Source organism: Hyaena hyaena, unplaced genomic scaffold (assembly GCF_003009895.1).
Source record: "Hyaena hyaena isolate Hyena2069 unplaced genomic scaffold, ASM300989v1 scaffold_492, whole genome shotgun sequence".
NCBI lineage: Eukaryota > Metazoa > Chordata > Mammalia > Carnivora > Hyaenidae > Hyaena > Hyaena hyaena.
In genome coordinates, this window is record NW_024081124.1 from 675,991 (window position 1) to 697,585 (window position 21,595).

The following is a 21,595-nucleotide window of genomic DNA, read 5'->3' on the forward strand; positions in this document are numbered from 1 at the left end:
CGGTCAGCTCATCAGAGGAGGACTGAGGCCCCCGAGAAACGAAAACGAGCCCAGGCTGCACAGGTACTGGGTGCTGGGTGGTCCTGACCCCTCTTGGAAGAGGTACCTGGAGTCTCTCAGGGTCACGGGCACTGGCTAGACGTGGCGGGCACCACACTGGCGGCTGTGCTTCAAGGCTGCGCCCCTCCCCTCCCCTCCCCTGCCCCAAAGGCGCTGCTCGCAGGGGGCGGCTCCTCTCGCCCTCACCCACGACGCGGGAGACCCTGCGCACGATCTGCACGGACAGCGGGGGGGGGGGGGTCCAGCTCAACGCACTCCCGCCCTTTCCACTGTAATTACGTTTTCACTTTTAATTAAAAGCCTCGCTGTCTAACCACCTCCGTGCCAGCTCCCAGAACCAGACTTCATTCGCTGAGCCCGTACGTCCTGGAGGCGCTGTGGGGTGCAGACGCCGGAGCGGCTGACGCGCCTGTGAGCCCACGTGGGCAAGACATCACGGATTCCGGCTCCGGTGGCCAGAGTCCGAGCCCCATCGCCGTGTCCCCACAGAGGTCGGCAGGCCCTGGGGCAGAGGCGCTGTCTCGAGTCAGTGATGCAGATGGCACAGTGGGAGGGAACGGTTCTGTTAAAAACAGATCAATTGGCAATATTTTGAAAATTGCTGAAGACGCCAACATGGATCATACCGCCCAAGGCCACTCGGATAGCGGGTCTGGCCCTGCGTGGGGTGCCGGTCCCACACAGGTGGGGACCTGGCTTCCAGCTCTGGGGCCTCTGTCTCCGAGCATGGACGGAGGGTGTGGGGGCCACGGGGAGGGGCGCCACAGCGTTCTCGGGAGCACAGGGCATGGGTCCTTCCCTCCCCGAGGCGCCCCCACCGCCAGGCCCCTCGGGGGCAGGGCTGTCCCTCCAGCAGTGGCCTTGGGCCCGGGCCCCTCCTGGCCTCTTCCTTCTGCTGACATGTCACCACCCACCTCTCCGCGTGGCTCTATTCTGGGCGAATTCTTGCGGACGAGACAGAGCCGAGCTTCGTTCCCCAACTGGGGGTGGGCCCACCTGGGGCTGGGCGGGTCCAGCCCACCTGCCTCAAGGGATGGGGACTGATTTGTCCCCAGCCTCCCTCCTGCCGCGTCACCGCCTGCGCCTGCTCGGCTCAGCTTGTCATCCTCACCAGGGGCCACCTGTCCCCACCCTCCCCGCACGTGCCCTGCGCGGCGTCAGAGCGCAGCTCGCTATCCCCCAACACGCAGACACTCGCACTCACACAGGTTCACACACAGGCACACGCACTGACACACAAGGCACTCGCACGTATGTACACGCACACACTTGCACACGTACTTGCACATGCACACTGTCAATCACTCACACGTGCACACACGCTCACACAAACGTGCACACGCACTAGCACTCACACACACTCAGGCTCTGGCCATCCCTCCCTCTCTCCGTCCAGCTGTCTCTCCCTGACTTTGACCTCTGTGTTTCTAGGCCCTGTTTTCGGACACTTCCACGCCCAGTCTCATGAGCCATTGTTACTGTAATTCTCGAAAGAGATAGACTTCTAATTCACGTGAATATTTCTAAATTCAAAAACCACTTTGGTAAAGTTCTGGAAAAGCGTTACCTTGCTGCTGCGGGCCCTCCCCAGGAGCCCCCAGGCTGTCCTCACGGTCAGCGTGTTGAGCTGGCCCTCCCCTTGCCGGATCTACTCCCAGAAGAGATGCGTGTCCCGGGCCCCTTGGGGTCTGCTCCCTGGGGCTGCGGCGACTTCCTCTGCGTGCTGGCGCTCCGCGGTCACTTCCAGCCGCACCAGCTGTGCTGTGGCCTCCGTCAGAGCCACAGGGAGGGAGGGAGCTCCCGGTCCCAAAAGGCGTGCAAAGCCAGACCCCCGGAGACATCCACCGGCAGTGCCAAGGGGAGGCTTCCTGGCCCTTGTGTTGGAAGCTTTACAACGTGAGACGGATCTAGGGTTCACCTGCCTTCGTTTTAGGAAAATCACCACGAGGAGCTTCACGGGTTCTCGGAGGAAACCGTGGGGTCACTGAGCCCAGGCGCAGGCAGGCGCTCCGGCAGCCAGGACGGTCCTGCCCCCCACCCCGGGCTCAGGCGCGAAGCCGCGTCGCACGAGAAGCCGCAGAGAAATAAATGCTCTTGCCCGGGAGCAGCTGCGCGGCCCCCATGCTGGTCGGGGGGGGGGGGGCGGCAGGCGGGCAGACGGGCGCAGGGAAGCAGTGGCACTGGACGGAGGGCCCGGGTCAAGGGGCAGAGCGGGGCCCCCGCAGGGGTGTGGGCGTCCTCACTGCGGGGCGCACTGCTGACAGCTGGCTCCGGGCTGGGCGTGGGGAGGGGACACCAGCCCCTCCATGGGCAGCACTGGCATGATCGTTTGGACCCCGCCGCCAGCTGGCTGGGCCCCCGGGGAGGGTCCTGGGCCTGGGAACCTGGGGGCAGCCCCACCCACGGAGGCTGTGGGCTCCTGGGCAGGGAAGTCGGGGTTCAGGAAAGGCCTGGGCGTGGTGTCGGGGAGCTGCAGTGAGCGGGCACAGGCAGTACCCGAGGGCCTTTCTGGAGCCCCGTGGAGCCCAGGGCCGCCACAGCCCCGAGCCCCCCAAAGGGCAGCCGGGCCCGGCGCCGGAGGGCACAGCCAGCTTGTGGGGACCCTGGGCCAGCAGATGGCTTCACGGCACTGGTAACCGGGTGCTGGAGTGTGACTTTATGTTATCATCAAGGGCAGGTGACGTCACAGCCACTGCAGGAAGTCAGCTGAGACCCTGAGCCACATGCAGACCTGCCCCAACTCTCGGGGCCGGGACACCCGTGCGTCACCCTCTCCTCTGTGTCCCACAGGCTGGCGAGGGTGAACTCAGGCAGCGTCCACCGGGGAAGGGGCGGGGGTGGAGGCAGGGCCGCAGAGGCCCTGGAGGAGGGTGCGGAGGAGCCCGGAACAAAGCCGAGCCCTGTGGAACCCAGCTAGGCGGGGAGGGGTCTGGGGGCAGGCTTTGGGGGGGCTACCGGGTGCTGGGGCGGGGAAGGCGAGTCCCGAGCACCCCCGCCCCCCAGAGGAGCCGAGTCCATGACTAGTTCCAAACCTCTCGACCTGTAGGCTGAAGGGTCTTGACCACCCAGCGACCCTTCAGTGACCCCTAAGGAAGGACCCCGGGCCCCATCAGCCGGAGGCTCCTTCCCAAGGGTCGTGTTCAGGTCAGCGTACGCTGACGGGGTCACAGCACTTTCCAGGCCCCACGCTTGGCTCTGAGGAAATGTGGACACGGCAGGTGCTGCGCGGATGTCAGGCGGGGAGGGGTGGACATAGCCCTTCCGTGCAGCTCAGCCCACCGGCCACACGGGACTGCCAGGGGTCGGAGGTGCCCAAGGGCGGGGACGCTCTCCGGCCTCTGCTGCTGCCTCAGCGCAGGAGGGAGTCAGTCACGCCCGGGGACCGGCACCGGGTGCCAGGGGCCCACCAGGAGGCCCCGCGGCCGCTGGGCAGGGTCAGGACCCAGGGCGCAGTGGGAGGCGGCAGCGGGCGGTGGTCTGTGCCTGCACCCCAGGCCTCCGTGCAGGGACCCCGCAGGACGGCCCCGCCCAAGTGTCCCCGGGCCCCGGGAGGAGGCCGTGGGGGGAGAGAGCTGATATAAATCAGAGCTAACCTGTGCTGATCCCTGCCTCCCTAAATCAAGAACCTGGCAGATCTTCGGGGCGAGAATCAATCTTCCTGTCCCCGCGGTAAATACCATAATCCTTTCTCCAGTGCGGTTTAGAGAATGTAACTGTCACACTGTGATTCATTCAAGAATATTCTGCCAGGTTATGTGAATAAATGGGGGCATCCGCGCACTTTACAGCAGGAGGTCAGAGCGCTTTCTGGGGCACGGGCCTCCTCCAGGCGGCAACCCTGGCCCGGTGTTTGCCGGCTCGCTTTATTTAAAAAATGTTTTTAATGTTTATTTATTTTTGAGGGGAGGGGAGAGACAGAGCACGCGTGGGGGAGGGGCAGAGAGAGAGGGAGACACAGCATCTGAAGATACAGAATCTCCAGGCTCTGAGCCGTCAGCACAGAGCCTGACATGGGGCTCGAACTCACAAACCGTGAGATCATGACCGAAGCCGAAGTCGGACACTCCACCGACAGAGCCCCCCAGGCGCCCCCTGCCAGCTCATTTTATGAGGCCACCGTTTCCCTGACACCAAAGCGCAGATGAAGTCCAAAGAAAGGAAGACAGATACGGACTAATCTCTCTCATGAATTTGGGGGCAACGATTCTCAGCGAAGCATTATGGAGGTCGATGCTACTACATATCACGACCAAATGGAATTTATTCCAGGTTTCCAGGGTTGGTTGAATATTGAAAAAAATCGATGTGATCCATGGTATCAACAAACTAAAGAAATATCTAATGATCGTATCAATGCAGAAAAAGCACTCGACAAAATCCAACACTCACTCAGTTTGTGTTTAAACCAGGAAGTCAGAAAGAGAATGGAGGTGCCTCACCTATAAAAAGCAGCTACAAAAGGAGCAACTGCTCACATTGTATTTAATGGTTAAAAACACTGTGTTTTCTCCCGAGGACGAGGAACAAGGCACGGATGTCCCCGCACTTGCCTGACTCGGTGCTGGAGGTCCCAGCAAGGAGCGCGCACACGACACACGTTCCATCCGGACAGGAAGAAGTGAACCGTGTCTGTGTGCAGAGGACGTGATTCCCTGTGCAGCCCTCTCAGGAAACCGCAGGACACCGTAATACACGGGCTCAGCGCGTTCTCAGGCTACAGGAACCCATTCCGTTTCTGTACACTAACGACGAATGTGTTAGAGCTGAAATGGAAAGCACAGGCCATGTACGACCACCTCAGAGGTGACGAAATCCTAGGTGTATGTTTAACAAAAGGTGCAAGGGGTCGTTGTGCTGAAAGCGACAACATGCCGACCAAGACGTCACGAAGATGCGGAGAAATGGACAGATGAGCCGTATTCGTGTAATGAAGCCAAATGACCCCTTCCATCTATGGGTTTAATGACCTTTCTGTCACAACACCAGCAAGGTGAGTCACAGACCCCAGCATAATTAAAGCTATCTCCAGAGGAAGGGGGGGGTCATTGTCTGATACCATGGTGACAGTAATTACGGCAACGCCTGTGGCATCCGTGGGGGACAGATCAGTGGGAGGGACCCAGAAGCCAGAAAACAGCCCACAAAGCCACTGATGTTTGCTGGAAGCGCACGGACAAGTCAGTGGGGGAAGGACATTCACGGGCAGAAACTGAACCTCCCAACACTACATGCCTTGTACAAAAATTAACTCAAAATGCAACCCGGGATTCAATTAAAATGCAAAACCGTAACATTTTTAGGGGAAAAAAATGGAGAAAACTTTGGAGACCTAAGGCAAGGCAGACAGCGGGGCTCAGGGAAGGAAAGCGGGAAGGCCGGGGCACGCCGGAGCATGGAGGACTCAAGGACGGAGGAAAGGGCGAGCTGCAGACCGGAGGAGGCATTTGCAAACCACCCTTCACAGAGGACTCGGGTCTGCGATGGAGAAAGAACCTTCAGACTCGACGGCAAAGAACAAGCAAGCAACCCAAGTAGAAAACGAGCCCAAACTTGTAATTAGACATCTCACTGAAGATGATATGTGAACGAGAAGAGCACGAAGTGATGGTACACGTCATCAGTTGTCGGGAAAACGCCAGCCGAGAGCTCGGGGAGACAGCACCGCGCCACTGCAGTCGCCCCACACGCCAGGCCACGCGCAGACCACTGGCGGCCCCTGCTGCAGGCTCCCCAGCAAGTGCACGCGTAGCCTTTCACACCGGAGACGTGAGGGCGTCTGCAGAAAACTGTGCGCACCTGTTCACAGACGGGGCTGGAGCTGGAGGCGCCTGGGCAGATGCGCCGTCAGGGCACCCCCAGCATGGGTGCCGCTCAGCTCCAGACGGGAGGCCGGGACTGACGCACATGGCGCCCGGAAGGCTCTCTGGGGAAGGAGCCCGGCCACGGACCACGGTGTACAGATCCAGTCGTGTGACACTTGCAAGGGACAGAAATGGAGAGCCAGTGAGCGATTGCTCGGGTCATGAAGGGCACGAGGGGGTTGTTCTCACGATGGACAGGTCACGTCCGGGGTGGTGGACGAGGCACAGATCAGTACGGGCAGCCCTGGGGGGACCCGATGCGTGCAGTGCACCCGCTTGCGATATTACGGGTCGGCTTTACAGAACATCATCACTGGAGAAGAGTGGGGAAAACACAGGCTCTGTTATTTCTTAAAACTGCACATGGACCCATAATTATCTCAGGAAGCATTTCAGTTACAAAGAAAGTCAATCACATACCTGCCATAAAATCCGGCCCTTCTACCCCCTTGGTTTGTACCCAGGAAAAACGCGGGACGGTGGCTTCACAATGACTCACGGTAAATGTCATGCCTGCATTACTTGTAATTGCCCCGAACTCGAAACAGCCCGGTGCTCACCACATGTGCCCGTGGGACAGGCTCGATTCGGCCGAGAACTGAGGCGGGTGCCCCACGGAGGGTTCAAGCCCAAGGGAAGAAGAGACGGCACCCTCTCGTAGGACAGAAAACGTGGACCGTCTACAGTGGCGGAAGGCATGGTCGGCTGGAGGTGGGGCGACGCCGGGGAGCGTCGGGGCGACGGTGCACTCACTGTCCTGGCCGCCAATGGCTTCGTGGGCGAGCGCGGGCAGGCTGAGCAAACCGCACACCAGCAAGGGATCCTGCTTATTGTGCCTCACGCGGCGGGAATAAAAGGACCAAGCGGCCTCACATGCGAATGAGAGAAGAGGTCAGGAGCAGGTGTGCAAACGCCCAGGTGAGGGGAGGCGGAGGTGAGGCCGAGGAGGAGCAGAGGCGGGGGGAGGAGCGGGTACAGAGTCTCCATGCAGAGGACAGACTCCATCGTCCACTCCTGGCCCGTGTCCCGGGTCCAGACGCGGCCGCTGTCCTGGGTCTGGGTTCCTAAATGCCAGACCGAAGGTGGTCTGGGGGCCGACCTTCGAGTCCCCTTCCCCGGGGCCCTGGGCACCCGGCACTTCTGAGAAACGCGGCCGGGACGCGTGGACGCATCCTCAGCCCCCCCGTCTCCCGGCACAGGACGCAGCTCCAGGGTGTGGTCCCACGTGTGACTGTGAACATCCCCAGGAAGGGCCAGCCCGCCCCACGGCACCCCTGCCAGACGCAGGGGCCGCTGGCCAGGGCGCCTGCCCAGAACGCAGGGCCGTGAGTAGGGACATTTCCAGAATAAAAGAACAGGGAGGTGGGGCCCCCGACCAGGAGGCGATATGAGTGACGCGTGAGGGAGCCGTGGGGACGGACTCCCTGCGGAGCCGCCAACGACCCCGGACACAGTGAGCGGGACACAAGGGCTCCTCCGCAGAGCCAGGCGGGCGGCCCACGCTGCGTCACCCAGAGACACCTGCCAGGCAGGCGGCCGTGTGGGACTCGCCTGGAGGGGACAGCAGCCCGGCCGGGAGGGAGTGTGACCCACTGGAAGACTCTCCTGCCCCCTCAGCAGGAGCTGCAGACCCCCGGGAGCCCGGGTGTGCAGCTCGCTCGCGGGGACACCGGGCCTGGGCCCCACATCCCCGTCCTGCATGGGACAAACGCAGCTGATCGGTGCCCCGCGGTGGGCCGGGCTTTCCACTCGGGACAGGACCCCTCAGCCCCAGGACCCCCGACCCCCGCGCTCTCTCCCTGCGCTCTCCCCAGTCTTGAGTCTTCGGGAGAATCTGCAAACATCAGGATGCACTTAGAGGAGTGAGGTTTTTGCGGGGGGGGGGGGGGACCGGAGTCGGTTTCAGGATTAAGATCAGCTTGGAGCAGACACGGTCCCTGTGAGGACGAAGGGCACAGACAGCAACGGAGTGCGAAGCCGCCTGCGCACCGTAGAGTGCTGTCCGCCTGGCGGTCCTTCCTTTGTGTGCGCGACTCTTTAGCAGGGGTCCTGGGGGGAGGGGCGCGCGAGGGGTTCTGGGGGGAGGGGCGGCAACTACAAGCCCTGAGCTAATGGTCGAGGCCCGCAGACGCCAGGCCAGAGGGCACAACCAGGAAATGCCCGTGGCAGAAAGGGGGGGAGGGTAAGAGGAACGTGTATGTGCACATACACGTGTGCACACACCGGCACACAAGCACGCACACACACACATGCACACACCTCAGCAGCTCCCGGAGGCAGGAGTGTGGGGAGACCCCGGTGCCCGCAGGTGGGGGTGGGAGGGCTGGAGCTAGGGCAGGGGCCCCGGCTCCCTGCACCCACCCCTGCCCGGGGTCTGTGAGCTGTGAGTCTGGCTCCAGGTGGGACCCAGAGGCTCCTTGCTGGCTCTCGGGCTGAGGGCTCTGAGCTGCGGCCGGGTGTCCTGGCAGAGCCTGGTCACCCAGACAGAGCCGGTCACTGGGGGACCTGCCACAGCCACTGTGGGGTCCCGCAGAGGTGGTGGATGCGCAGAGGCCTCCTGGGCTCCCAGACGCTGCCGGCCGGCCGTGCGCCCAGGGGTGCAGACACGCACTCACGTCGGAGGAGGACAGCAGGGCCCGGCCGCCCAGGCCGACGCAGGGAAGGGGCTGTGGGTGCGGAGGGGTCGGTCATGAAGGCATCGGCCGGTGCTTCCGGTGAAAACAGCAGTGACAAGCAAGCCACCGAAGTCGCAGCCTGACACAGCTCTTGCCGCTGTCCAGAGAGATGCGCTTTCCCCCACTGCCAGTGTCACACGCATGTGACTGTGCGTCCGCGGGGTTTCCCGTCCTCCTAACACGCAGCACACCTCATTCGTGTTTCCACGCCGGCTTTATAACCAAACTCAGCAGCCGCACGAAAGGAAACCGCGCGGCTGCCCAAGGGCCCACGCCACCCCGTTACAGGTGTGGGGTCACCGCCATCACCACCAGCGCCCAGCACACCCTGCGGACAGCCCTCCCTCCAGGGGTGGGCTGACCGGGCCCGGGACCGATGCTGCGCACCGGGTGCTACAGACCACCGGGCTCACCCGCACCCCGCGTCCCGCACCCCAGGGCGGCTGGCAGCGCGTGCGTCCGGGGGGATGCCTTTCCCCGCTCACTGGGGGCACACGGCCCCCCCGCAGCCACGGCCCCGATGACCAGCGAGGCTCGGCGTCTTCCCGGCGCAGCTGGCTTCCCCGGACACGGTGCCTACCGTCTACCAGCCGTCGCGTCTCCCCTCTTACCAACTGTAAGGGGCCCTGGCTCGGCACAGCCACGGCCCCTTCGTGCCCCAGCTGGAGCCGCCTCCCCCCGCGTCTCCCCGTCGTGCAGGGGTCTCCACTCTGGTCTTGTGCCCCCTGCCCGTGCCTCCCCCTGCGGGCTCCTGCGATGCTTCAAGGCTGGAGCCGTCTTTTTTTTTTTTTTTTTTTTTATTTCTAGGAGAGAGAGAGAGCGAGCGTGAGCAGGGGAGGGTCAGAGAGAGAGGGAGTCACAGACTGAAACAGGCTCCAGGCTCTGAGCTGGCAGTCAGCACAGAGCCCGACACGGGGCTCGAACCCACGAACCGTGAGATCATGACCTAAGCGAAAGTCGGACGCTTAACCGACTGAACCACCCAGGCGCCCCTGGAGCCGTCTGTCTTCACGAGGATGATAAATATTTCACTTTGTGCTGACTTTTCTATCTTTTGTAAAAGAGCCTTCACTCTGTGAGGCCTCTGCGTTGGCCGGGGTGGGGGGGGGGGGGAGCCTAAATTACATTCTTCCCGCAGCCTGGTTTCCCAACACCATGCATGTTTCATTACTTTTTAATTACTGTTTTATGAAGCAGTCTAAGGTCGAGCAGGTGAGGCCTTCCGACTCGCTCTTTCTATTCTTCAAGTGTCTTCTGAAATCGTCATCTGTGTGCTTCCCCAGAATCCACTGCGTCCAGGAAAGTCCTGCTGGGACTGATTCAAGGGCGGCCGTGTTTGCGAATTAAGGTAACCTGGTGACCCGCTCTCCCCGTGGCTCGGGCGTCCTCCCTGGTCTCGCCCCACGGGCTGCGGGGCCCTGACAAAGCTCAGGCGTACGTTCTGTCCCTTCCCAGGTGGCTCAGGGCCCCCTCCTGCTGGAAGCTGGTGTTTTCGTTAGACTGTCCGGCTGGCGCCCAGGCCCACCGGTGCTCACACTCGGCCTTCATCCTTCCTGCTCTCGTTCGCGGACTTTTGCAGATTCCTTTGTGTCCGCGATCTACGCCACGGTTCTTGCATCGGCTCCACCCCCGTTCACTCTCTCCTGCCTTCCTGGCTTAACCAGAATGTCCACAAGATCAAGCTGAACTACCTTAAACCTTTGAGGAACCTGGCTGTGTGCTCGTTAATTACTGTCCACGCACTGTCCGCAGCACGATAACGGATTTGTCTTTGTTCCTCGTTCTGAAGCTACCTTACCAGGGCTGGTCCTTTTCTGACCCATGTGTTTTCCTGTGGGAGATCCTTTCGTTAAGTTTTCCTTTGTTGTAAAGGGTTGTGTGTTAGCACGTTATTTCCCGGGCAGCTATGAGCACGATTTTGCACCTCTTCCTTTGTCCTTCCCGTAACGGGTCATGGAAAGTGCCCCCCAGCGGAGCTGGGGCCCCACCTGCCTCCCGTCCCCCCCCACCCCCCCACTGTCATGGGATCCTGCCATCAGGCGAGGGAGGCGTGTTCTGGTCCCGAAGGCCCCGGAGCCGCGCGGCTGGGTGGTGACCAGCGCAGGGCAGCAGATTCCGCAGCCCCAGAGCCCGCCTCTCTGGCACAGCGATTATGTTAAGCTGCTGGTTTTTAAGAAAACGCGGACACGAGAGGGGCTCTGAAAGCCCCCAGGAAGCTTCCCTTCCGTGTCGAAGGGGCTCTCGTCTGTAGGAGTGTCTCCCTGCGTGCTGGGAAGACGGGGTGACTCTCATCAGTGCAGGAGGCGTGGACGTAAACCTGCCTGAGAGCCCCACCCTCTTCACTGTGCTTCCCAGGCTGCCGGCCAAAGCAGACCCCCCACCCCCACCCTCTGTCTTTAGCCGGAGACGGTACCTAAGGTGACAGCCTCGGCCATCTCCAGGAGTTGCCCCGCTGTCCTCGGTCCGTCAGATGTAAGTAGGGGGCACACGTGTGACCAAACTTCTGTCGGACTCACTCCCGTCAGTCCGTCTCCCGTCGCTCTGATGCCAGACCAGCTGGAAGGGCCCTGAGGGCAGAGGGAAAGCCTTCCGCCCCAGCGCCGGCTCGCGGGCAGGTGAAAGGTGTCCAGACAGAACGCTCTCGGCCCCTAAGCACTTCAGGGCGGTGGTCAAACAGCACCGAGCAGCAAGAGTGGCTCTGGAATCGAAGAAACTTGCAAAGACCGGAGAAGTAACTGCACACGCTCTGTCTCTGAAAGGAGAACGAGGCACTTCCGGCTAGAATTTAACGGAGGCGCAAGTGCAAGTGGGGAGGGAGCCCCCCTGCTCCGCGGCCGGCTCCCCGACCTCCCTCCCGTGGGGCGCCCCTGCAGACCCCCGCCCCCGCCCCGCTCCCTGGGGGCTCTCTCTCTGCTGTGCTGGCGGGGTGCGGAGGGACCCTGTTCTGCTCCGAGTCGCCAGCGCAGTTGCTGCCCCCCGCGATCCAGGCGGAGCACAGGCCGGCCCCTGGGAAACACCACTCCCGCTGCCACGAGTCCCCTTCTCGCCCCACGCTCCCGAGGCCACAGGTTTCCAAAACGTTCCTGCAGACACGCTTGAATTCACGTCCAAGCCACGGGGCAGACAGAAAGGGGCTACCATCAGTGGTCTCGTTCTACAGCTGCACGGACGGACACGTTGCGTACCGTGCACGCGGCTGACGAGCAGCAGGGTCGATATTACCCAAGGAGCCCCACCTTGATCCCAGACCCCAAGTTCTCTTTCCCACCCCGCACTGCCTTCCTGTGAGAAGCCTCCTCCCCGCTCAAGCTCGAACTAGAGAATTCAAACCCCTACACACAAGGGAGTTAAGCGTGCACTTGGTTTAAGTAACATGAAGCTTCCGGGCACGTGGAACTTGCAGGGCTGTCAGGCTGGGTAGGGGACAGGGAACCCTTTGCTGCCCTCACCCCGTTTTAATTTGCACAAAGCAAGCCGAACATTCTCATCCCCTTGGTGATGCTGAGCCGGGCGGTGGGCGGCCGGGCCGCTGTAAGCGCTCTGGGGGAGGTCGGCTGCCCTGCCCCCAGGAGCATCTGCAGCTCCAGCCGCAGCACCCCAGGCCCAGCGGAGCACAGGGAGACTGGGGGAGCCCTGCTCCGGGGGCCCAGGCCGGGTGAGGGGGGGGAGGGGGGGAGAAGGCCAGCTGACCCCGTTCTGAGTGGGGGGCGGCCCTGGGGGCGCTAGGAGGGAGGGACAGGTGCAGCCGTGGGGGGTGGAGAAGAGAGGGAGCTGTGGGTGGAGCCGAGAGGCTAGTTCCCAAAGCAGGGCAGAGACGCTCCGGCCTGGGGGGAAGTGCTGCCCCCCCCCCCCGAGTTAGGGATGAGCGGCCCAGGGCCCCGGAGCCCGCGGTGCACAAGTGGGGAGAGCCTGGCGAGGACAGTGGCTCTTCTGACAGATGCGCTGTCGCTGGAGCAGCTGTGTCTGTGCCCCACCACCCGCCCCGCGCACATGGGGCAGGTCCGGGGCTCACAGGTGACCCCACCCCAGGGAGGGCGCTGACCAGGGCGGCGAGAGGCCCAGGACCCTGAGCGCAGAAGAAACACAGCTGGAGGCGGCACAGTCGGTAAAAAGGAGCCTGCACCCGCCAGGCCTCGTGCGGGGTCTCTGCCGACAGCACGAACGCGCTCCGTGCTTGTGCTTTCTGCTCCAGAACTTCCTGGCACCCCGATCACCTCCCTCCAGTCGCTGCCCCGCCTCTTCCCCCGGGACCCCCGACAAAGCTCGTGAGCGCCGTCCGCACTCGGTGTCCTCACCTCCTGGCCCCGTGCCACCACCCCGGACCCAGCTCTGTCCCCGACCCAGTGTCCCCCACCCTATGCTTTGCCCAGACCCCTGCCGGGGCTCAGAACAGAGGCCCCAAGATGGGCCAAGCTGGCGTGCAGATTATTTTGAGCTGAAAACAATCAAGCCCCCCAAAACTCAGGAAGAGACGCTGACCCCCCCGAACGAAAGCTCAGGAAGACCGCCATCTCTGCAGATAACGACATCACGCCCTGAACGGGGCGTGGGGGGCGGGGAGGAGCCTGGCTGGCCTCTTTGATCAGGGTGCCCTGTGCCCCATCGTTTCTGGATGCTCAGCAAACACCTGTCACCAAACACTTGGGCTTTTCCACCTTCCTTTGAACTGCACCCCTCCCTGTGACGTCCCGCAGCCCCGCCCCTGCGTGCCTCATCTCACATTCACGCACCCCATGTCCTCACCCCAGTCCTGCCTGGGCTCCCTGAAGGCTCCTTCCTCCCTGCACAGATGTGCCGATGGGGACACAGAGAGCGGAGACCCCCGGGAAGAGCCTCCGAGGAACAAGCCCCATGCCTCGTCCCCCCACACCCCCGCACTGCTTAATTCTGCATTTAGCCACTCTAATTAACGAGACAACGTTCTTTGCAAAACAATGTTTAAACACCTTAGGATTAACTTAATCAGATATTTAATTACCCTGTAATTAATCATCTAAGCTTAATAAATTGAGCCCGATCTCTGGCAGTTGGATTCATCTCAATGACTTTCTGAAAATAAAAAAAGTGTTGGAGGCCCAGACCTCCTGCTCCCACTCAGAGCCCAAGGGGCAGAGGGACCCGGTGGCCCGAGTGCCCTTCTGCCCCCGCCCCCATCAAGCGGCCTGGGCTCAGCCTTTGCAGGGAGAGGCCGGTGGGCTGAGGGGCAGTGCTGGGAGCACAGGGCTCCAGGCCGCGGAGGACGGATGAGCTGTGCAGCCCGGGACGGTCCCGCGGCCCCAACTGCGCGCATTCCTGCAAAGCGCATCCGCTCTGCAAGCTGCACCGGCGTCCGCGGCAACGTGGGGAGGGCTCCACCCGCCAGTCTCCCCGGGCCGCAAACAGGCTCAGCGGGGTCTCGAGGAGGGGTCAGGGGCTTGCAGACTGTGAATCGGACACCAGCGAGGAGGCCCCTGTGCCCCCTGGCACCCGGGCCCTCTCTCCACTGCCCTCAGTGTCCCCCCATCACTGGGCTTGGCAGACACTCAAGAGGCGACCCAGCCCAGCAGCAATGCAGGGGGCAGCGGCCCACCATCTGCGAGCGTCAGGGGAGCTGAGAGACCTGGAGAAGGCCCAGCGGAGCCGCAGTCCTGACGGCCCTGAATCCTGTCTCCAGATACTGGGTGGGTTGGTGGCCAGCACACGGGTGCTTCCCAAGCACGGGGACAGGGCCCCCGCGGACAGGAGCACTTCCAACGGACCAGGCCCTGGTCTAAGACTCAGTCATGCTCACGCCTGCAGTCCTTGGAAGAAGGCATGTGGCCGGGCGGCCACCCCAGCCTATAGTGAGGAAACCAAGAATCGGAGCCAGCAAGAGGTGGGGGCAGGGGTGAGACACAGGGGGCAGGAGCTGGTGCAGGGGTGAGAGACGGGGCAAGAGCTAATACAGGGGCGAGAGACAGGGAGCGAGAGAGGCTGCGAGGATGAGATGGGGCAAGAGCTGCTGCAGGGGTGAGAGGTGGGGAGAAGAGCTGCTGCAGGGGTGACAGGTGGGGAGAAGAGCTGGCCGCAGGGGTGAGGGGTGAGGGGTGAGGACAAGAGCTGCTGCAGGGGTGAGGGGTGGGGACAAGAGCTGCTGCAGGGGTGAGAGGTGAGAGGTGTGGAGAAGAGCTGCTGCAGGGGTGAGGGGTGGGGACAAGAGCTGCTGCAGGGGTGAGGGGTGGGGACAAGAGCTGCTGCAGGGGTGAGGGGTAGGGACAAGAGCTGCTGCAGGGGTGAGAGGTGAGAGGTGTGGAGAAGAGCTGCTGCAGGGGTGAGGGGTGAGAGGTGGGGAGAAGAGCTGCTGCAGGGGTGAGGGGTGAGAGGTGAGGACAAGAGCTGCTGCAGGGTGAGAGGTGGGGACAAGCCGGTGTGGGGACCCCCTCCCAGGCTTGGGGGAGGGTGGCTGGGGTCCTGCAGGGAGGCTGGGGTGGCCGGGGAGGGGACTGAACCGCCTGTCTCTGGGCCACAGGGGGCGCTCAGGCCAGAGCCCTAACTTGCCGGGCGGCCTCGCCGTGACCAGAGGGCACCTCCCTGCAGCGGCCTCTGCCCAGACGGACTCAGCCCCCGGCGGGCACAACCCCTGCCCGGCGCACCTGCCGAGGACTGATTAACTCGGGCGGACTGGGGGCCGCCCGGCCGACTGCCTCACCCGGAGTTATTTACGCCGCCGCAGCCCGGCGCGGGCAGGATTCACAGAGCGTCGCGGCCTGAGCACCCAGGGAGGTTAATACTCCTGTGACTGAAGTACGCGCCAGCCGGGCCTCCGCCAGGGACGCGGGAGGGCGGGCTCCAGGCTCCCCGGTTCGGGAAGAGCCCGTCCCTCCGTCCGTCCACACAGCCGGCATCTGTCCCGTTCATTCACCCATGAAGCCAGGGCCACAGCGCCCTCCTGGTGTCCCAGCCCCTGGGCTCCCCACCCCCAGCCTTCCTCCACGCAGCAGCCCCGCGCGGCAGGGGACACAGAGCCAGGAGGCCCCTGAAGGGCGGGGACCCCCGGGTTTGTCAGGGCGCAGCTGTGGAGACCCCTTCCCGCAGGTGCAGGTTTCTAGCCCAGGGGTGAGAGGCAGAGGGGCTGCGCTGGATTCCAGGGGAGGGGCTTCGGGGGAAGGGGGGACTGCAGGGGGAGGGGCTGTGGGAGGGGGGACGGCTGGAGGAGGGGCTGCGGGGGGAGGGGCTTCGGGGGAAGGGGGACGGCTGGAGGAGGGGCTGTGGGGGAGAGGGGCCGTGGGGGGAGGGGCTGCAGGGGAAGGGCTGTGGGGGCAGAGGGGGGAGGGGCTGCGGGGGGAGGGCCTGGGAGGGGGCACTACGGATGGCACGCACAGGTGCTGGGGGCGCAGCCTGAGACGGAGTCCGGGTCGGTGCCCCTCAGGAGGACCCTCGTGTGAACAGTAAGGGCAATGGAAGCAGGGGTCACAGTTCGGCTGTTTCATCCCAAGTCCCCGCAGGGAAGCGTGAGCCCCGCCCCCCAGAACCTGCCCTCCCTGGGACAGACGTGACCAGGCAGGAGGCGGCTGCCCTGCAGGGGTGGGCCCCCGGCCGTCCGGCTGAGTCCTGACGAGGAGACATTTGAGCACAGACACCCGCGTGCGAAGGCAGAGACTGCGGCCAGCGTCTACGAGCTGAGGGACGCAGAACATCACGGGCCGGGGGAGCCGGGCGGGGAAGGGGGGGCCGGGGGAGCCGGGCCGTGGGCAGCCGGGCTGGTGGGGGGGAGAGAGGGGCGGGGGGAGCCGGGCTGGCGGCGGGGGAGAGGGGCGGGGGGAGTGGGGCCAGAGGGAGACCCTCCTTCCCTGCGCAGCCACAGCGGGTCCCGCCACCCTGACCCGAGGCGCGCGGACCACGTGGCTCGGGCCCCCAGCTCAGCACGGTTACAAGAGCCCCGGGGAACGAGGGCGCCAGCCTGTCACCAGCCTGTCACCGCGGCCAGCGCGCTGCGAACACCCGAAGGGGGAAACGGAATCTGAACAGACGTCCTGACGGGCGCTCGCGGCTCCGGAAACCTACAGACGAAGGGGATGGCTGCGTGGGCGAGGTGCGTGTCTCCGTGTGCACGCGTGTAACTGTGGTGCACGACGTACGTCAGAACATGCCACACGCAGGTCACACGCAGCAGACGTGCTTAACACCTAACACAGCGCCTTACGCTCCCTTCTCCGCTCTACCCTTCCGGAAGCCTGAGGGCAGTGACACCAGGCATCAGCGCCCGGCTCCCCAGCGCCACAGAAAAGGGCTCCGGGGAGAAGGCTGGTCCCGGGCCTGGGGGGGCCTGGGGGGGCCAAGGTCGGCCGGAAGCTCGTGGAACATGGGCACGTGCCTGGACGGGTCACAGGACACGGGGCTCCCGCTGGTCAAGCTGGAGACAACGTGAGTGTGAACCTGAACGATTCGAACCCACTGAATAAACGAGACGTGACGAGCGGGTGGAGACGCGTACGTGACCCTGAACTGGACACGTGACGAGGGACAGAACGATGACGCAACCTGAAGCGTGGCAGACGCGTCCCAGCGAGGTGCCCAGAGCCGTCGACCGCGGCAGCGGCTCCTGCCCCCCCCACGTGAACTCGCCTTCGCGCTTAGGAGGCGGCGGCCGCAGACCCCACCCCGTAACCGTCCGTCACCCCAGGGGAGGCCCAGGGCACCTCCCGATGGCGGGAGCCGAGGGGACAGGAGGGGTCGGGGCGGCCGCGGAGCCGGAGTGAAGCACGTGACCGGGGCAGTGGGCGGGCGGGCGCGGGGCTCGTCTCTCAGCGTCGTGGCCGGGCCGGGCGGGGGGGACAACGTCCTTGGCCACAGGGACGCCCGCTGGAGCCGCGGAGGGTGGGGAGGCCGCAGCCCAGCGCTCGGCTCTCAACTGATTCAGGGAAACAAAAGCGTCCGAGCCGCACTCCCGGCCCTTCTGTGTGGCTTCACGGCGAGAACGGGGACCTGCCGAGAGCACGTGTGGACTTGCGCCTGGGGTCCCCGCTGCACGGGCAGGACGGGCGCCTGCACCCGATCCGCCCCCCATGCGACGCCGGTGGCGGCAGTGCCACGACCACACTCTGAGTAGCGGGCCACCGCACACTGACCCTGTTCTGGGCCCTGGACGCGCCCCAGCCCTTCCCTTGCACAGCTCCTACTGACGCTGGATTCTCTGAGACACTGCTTAAGCGTCACCCCCTCCAGGAAGGCCTCCCTGATTACTCATGAACTGCGGTTCCTTGACCTGGAACAGCCTCACCCTCTACACTTCAAATGAAATTTGTCAGCCCTAAACGGAGGCAGTTGCAGGGGCCTGGCCTTCCCTCCGCCGCATCGCGAACCACTCGCTGTGGTCATTTGTTTTCCTGTACAGCCTTCTCCGCTGACCTCTGATTCTTTCCAGATTGTGGACCCTGCCAGCAAAGGGGCAGCAGAAAGGACAGGCACACGTGCCAGAGGAGCGGCCCTGCCTGTGGCACCAAAGCCACTGAACGCCCGGGTGACCAGAGCCTCCCATCCTCCCGCGCCGCGTGGGAGAGCCCGGCTCCTCCCTGGGAGTCCAACAAGGCGTCCCCTCGGCTGCGTCCCCTTCGATCAAGCCCACAGACCATCAGACCAGCTCTCACGGCCCGACTCGGTTCAGGCTCGGCTTCCCTCTCCTGGCATACAGGAGGTGCTCAATACTGAGCCCCGAGCCACGGAACTGTGTGATCAGGCCCTCGCGGGAGCCCAGGCGGGAGGCGCCACAGCCCTTCCTCCCTGGCTCGCCTGGGTCCCCTGCTGCACCGATTCCGAAGACGCCGCCTGTACGAGCCCGAGCGGCAGCGTGGGGACGTGTGCCCCCGGACACACGGGTGACCACCGCGGCGGGGGGGGGGGCTGGCGAGCCACAGCGGCCCTCCGGGGACGGCGGGTGATGCCGGAGGGCTGCCCTCGGGTCCAGGCCGGGGCAGAGACCCCCGAGAGCCCCACCCCCGGTGGCCATGGAAACCGTGTCCAAGGGGAAGAGCCACGTCACCCCCGGACAATCTGCCGGCGAGAGCCACCCAACGCCGAGCGAGGCAGCGGTTTGTTCGGTTCTGTCATCTGCTTTTCGCTCCAGACTGACGGGGGGGGGGTGCGCACAGAGATTCTTAAATAGACCCAACGGTGGCATCAGAATGAAAACTTTTGCTTGGAGGTTTTTCAGGATCCATCTTGTGCCGAAAGATACACTTGAGTTTTTTCTTTAGCTGTTTTTATTCTTTAACGTATTGACTGACTGGGTCGCCCGGAAAGTACGTGAGCCCGTCTCTCGGGCACCAAGAAAACTACCAGGCGCACCTGCTGCCCAAAGACCCCAGGCCACAGGCATCCCCGTGACACTCAAGCCACCTGGTCCCTGTCCCCACCAGGCCCTGCCCCTCACACCTGGGGGACACACCCTGCTGTGTCCCTCCAGACCCCCCCGCCCCCACCGGTCCGCACCTGCTGGGTCCCTTTAGACTCCTACCCCCCTCGCTCCCACCGGCCGGCTGAGGCTAGAGGTGTGGCCCGCACAGCTACCCCTTCCCTAACCCCCCCAAAGACAGGCACAGCCCACAGACAAACAACTGCAGCTTTTCTAACGACACCGAGCAAGAAACACAGGAACTAAGTACAACACAGGTGCGGGCAGAAGAAGGGGACCCCGTGCACTGCTGGTGGGAACACACACTGGTGCAGCCGCTCCGGAGAGCAGGGTGGGGGCCTCGGAAGTGAACACGGACCCGGGAATCCCACTACTGGTATTTATCCCCCAAGACAGAAATGATGCCAAAGATCCACGCACCCGGACATTTGCAACAGCTAATCTGCCGAAACATGGAAGCAGCGCTAACGTCCCTACATGTGCGCACACGCATGCACACGCACATGCACACACGCACACACGCACACCCGGAACACTACTCAGCCGTAAGAAAGGATGAGATCTCGCCATGTCTTGTGAAGACGCGATGGACCCAGAGAACGTAACACTAAGTGAGATAAACCAGAGAGAGACAAATGCCACGTGACTTCACTCACATGTGGAGTTTAAGGAACAAAACAAATGAGCAAAAAAGGGAAAAAAGAGAGCGAGTGGGCGAGCGGCAAAGAGAGACTCAGACGCTCACCTGTGGAGACCACGCAGGCGGCCCCGGGCGGGCTGGACGCAGTGGGGCGGGGAGGAGGGTGCTCGTGAAGGCCCCGGGTGAGGTTCGGACGAGCTGAATCGCCGTGTCACACACCTAGAACGAACAGAACACCGCGTGTAAATTGCACTGGCGCGAATAAACAAACACCAAGGCCCCTCAACTGAAACACGCAAATGGCATATCTGCATGTGAGGTTTTAAGCATCTCCCCACGAATGAAAAAAGACGGGCCGAGGGAAAGAAGCCGGACGCCCGCGGTCACACGCCGTGGGGCTCCGTTCACGTGAACGGTTCACAACAGCCCGCTCCCAGCCACGGGCAGCAGGCGGCGGCCGGGGGCTGGCGGAGGGAGGGCCGCAGAGCTGCTGGGCGGGTCCAGGGTCTCCATGTGGGGATGAGACTGTCCCGGAACCAGAGAGGGGACAGCTGCACAATACTGCGCGTTCACTAGATGCCACTGAATTACTCAGTTTAAAACGGTTCATTTTATGTAATGTCAGCTTTTTAAACAATCTTTTTAAAGTTTGTTTTTGAGAGAAAGAGAAAGAAAAAGAGAGACAAAGACAGAGCACGAGCAGGGGAAGAGCAGAGAGAGAGACACACACAGAATCCGAAGCAGCTCCAGGCCCTGAGCTGTCAGCACAGAGCCCGACGCGGGGCTCGAGCCCACGAACCGTGAGATCATGACCTGAGCCGAAGTTGGACACTCAACTGACTGAGCCCCCAGGCGCCCCTCTGTAACGTGACTTGAAACACAACGTTTACGTCTCGTCTCCATTGGAGACCAAGGGATCACCTTCAACCTCCCGAAGCCACCCTGAAAGGAGCATGCGGCCGGAAGCTGAGAGCTGGGTCGGCGGGCCCGGGCTCTGCCACAGCAAATGCCCAAACTGGGGGCCCATACGCCCCCAAAGTTCACTTCTCACCCACTGGGGGCTGGGGGCCCACGATCGAGGCACCGGCAGGTTTGGAGACTCCTGGTTGTGCGGGCCGCTGTGTGCCCACATGGCGGGACCCGGAGGGCGCTGTCTGCGGTCTCTTCCGCAGGGCGTGAGGCCCAGCACGGGGCCACGCCCTCACGACCTAGTCATCTCCCCGAGTCCCACCTCCGAATGCCATCACGCTGGGGGTCAGGCGCGGCCGGCCGCGGTCCCGGCAGAGCCTGGCGACAGAGTGAGGCTGACAAACAGATGTGCGCAAAACCTCCTCGTGGAGCGGGCGGCGGGGACGTGCTCAGTAAAAGGAATGAACGCGTATGTATGTACAGTACGAAAGGCTCACAGTCTGTCTATACAAGAAAACGATGGGTCCAGCTGGGAAGTGGGTGGGAAGGGTTCTCAGCAGAGCCCAGGAAAATCTCCGAGCTCAAGGCAGCAGGGCCCTGGGGCCAGGAGGGAGGGGCCCGAGCAGGCGGCGGGCGTGGGGGTCTACGGCGCAAGAGCTGTGGGCAGACCCCGCCTGGCTGAGCCACAGTCGCTCCACGGGGTCCAGTCCGGGATGCAGAGGGGGATGCAGAGGGGGACGCAGAGGGGAACGCGATGGGGGTTGGATCAAGGGACACGGAGGGGGTCACATCTAGGGATGTGGAGGGGACACGGAGGGGGACGCAGAGGGGGACGCGCTCAAACAGGCTGCAGGCGCAGCCGGAAGGCCAGAGAGAGCAGGGCCAGGCGCCGGTCACCACAACCACCGTGATGGAGACAGGCGGGGCCCCAAGCCCTTGGCCCAGTGCCAGGGCCCGAACCCCCTGGGTCCCGTGGTTCCTGCAGAACTGGCGTCAGGGATACACGTAGAGCCTCAGGAAAACACCACTCACCGCCCGTGTCACATTCTGATGCTTTCTATTCTCGTGTTGTCTGTGTCAT

The 21,595-nt window shown here is 63.4% G+C and overlaps 1 long non-coding RNA gene across 1 annotated transcript; it reads right to left on the reverse strand.

Annotated features, from left to right (window-relative positions):
• Positions 1-323: 323 nt before the first annotated feature.
• Positions 324-2,681, reverse strand: LOC120246886. The gene is made up of 2 exons (XR_005532175.1): positions 1,628-2,681; positions 324-622 (listed from the first exon to the last, which is right to left on the reverse strand). It is a non-coding gene; the product is annotated as an uncharacterized LOC120246886 (long non-coding RNA).
• Positions 2,682-21,595: the final 18,914 nt, after the last annotated feature.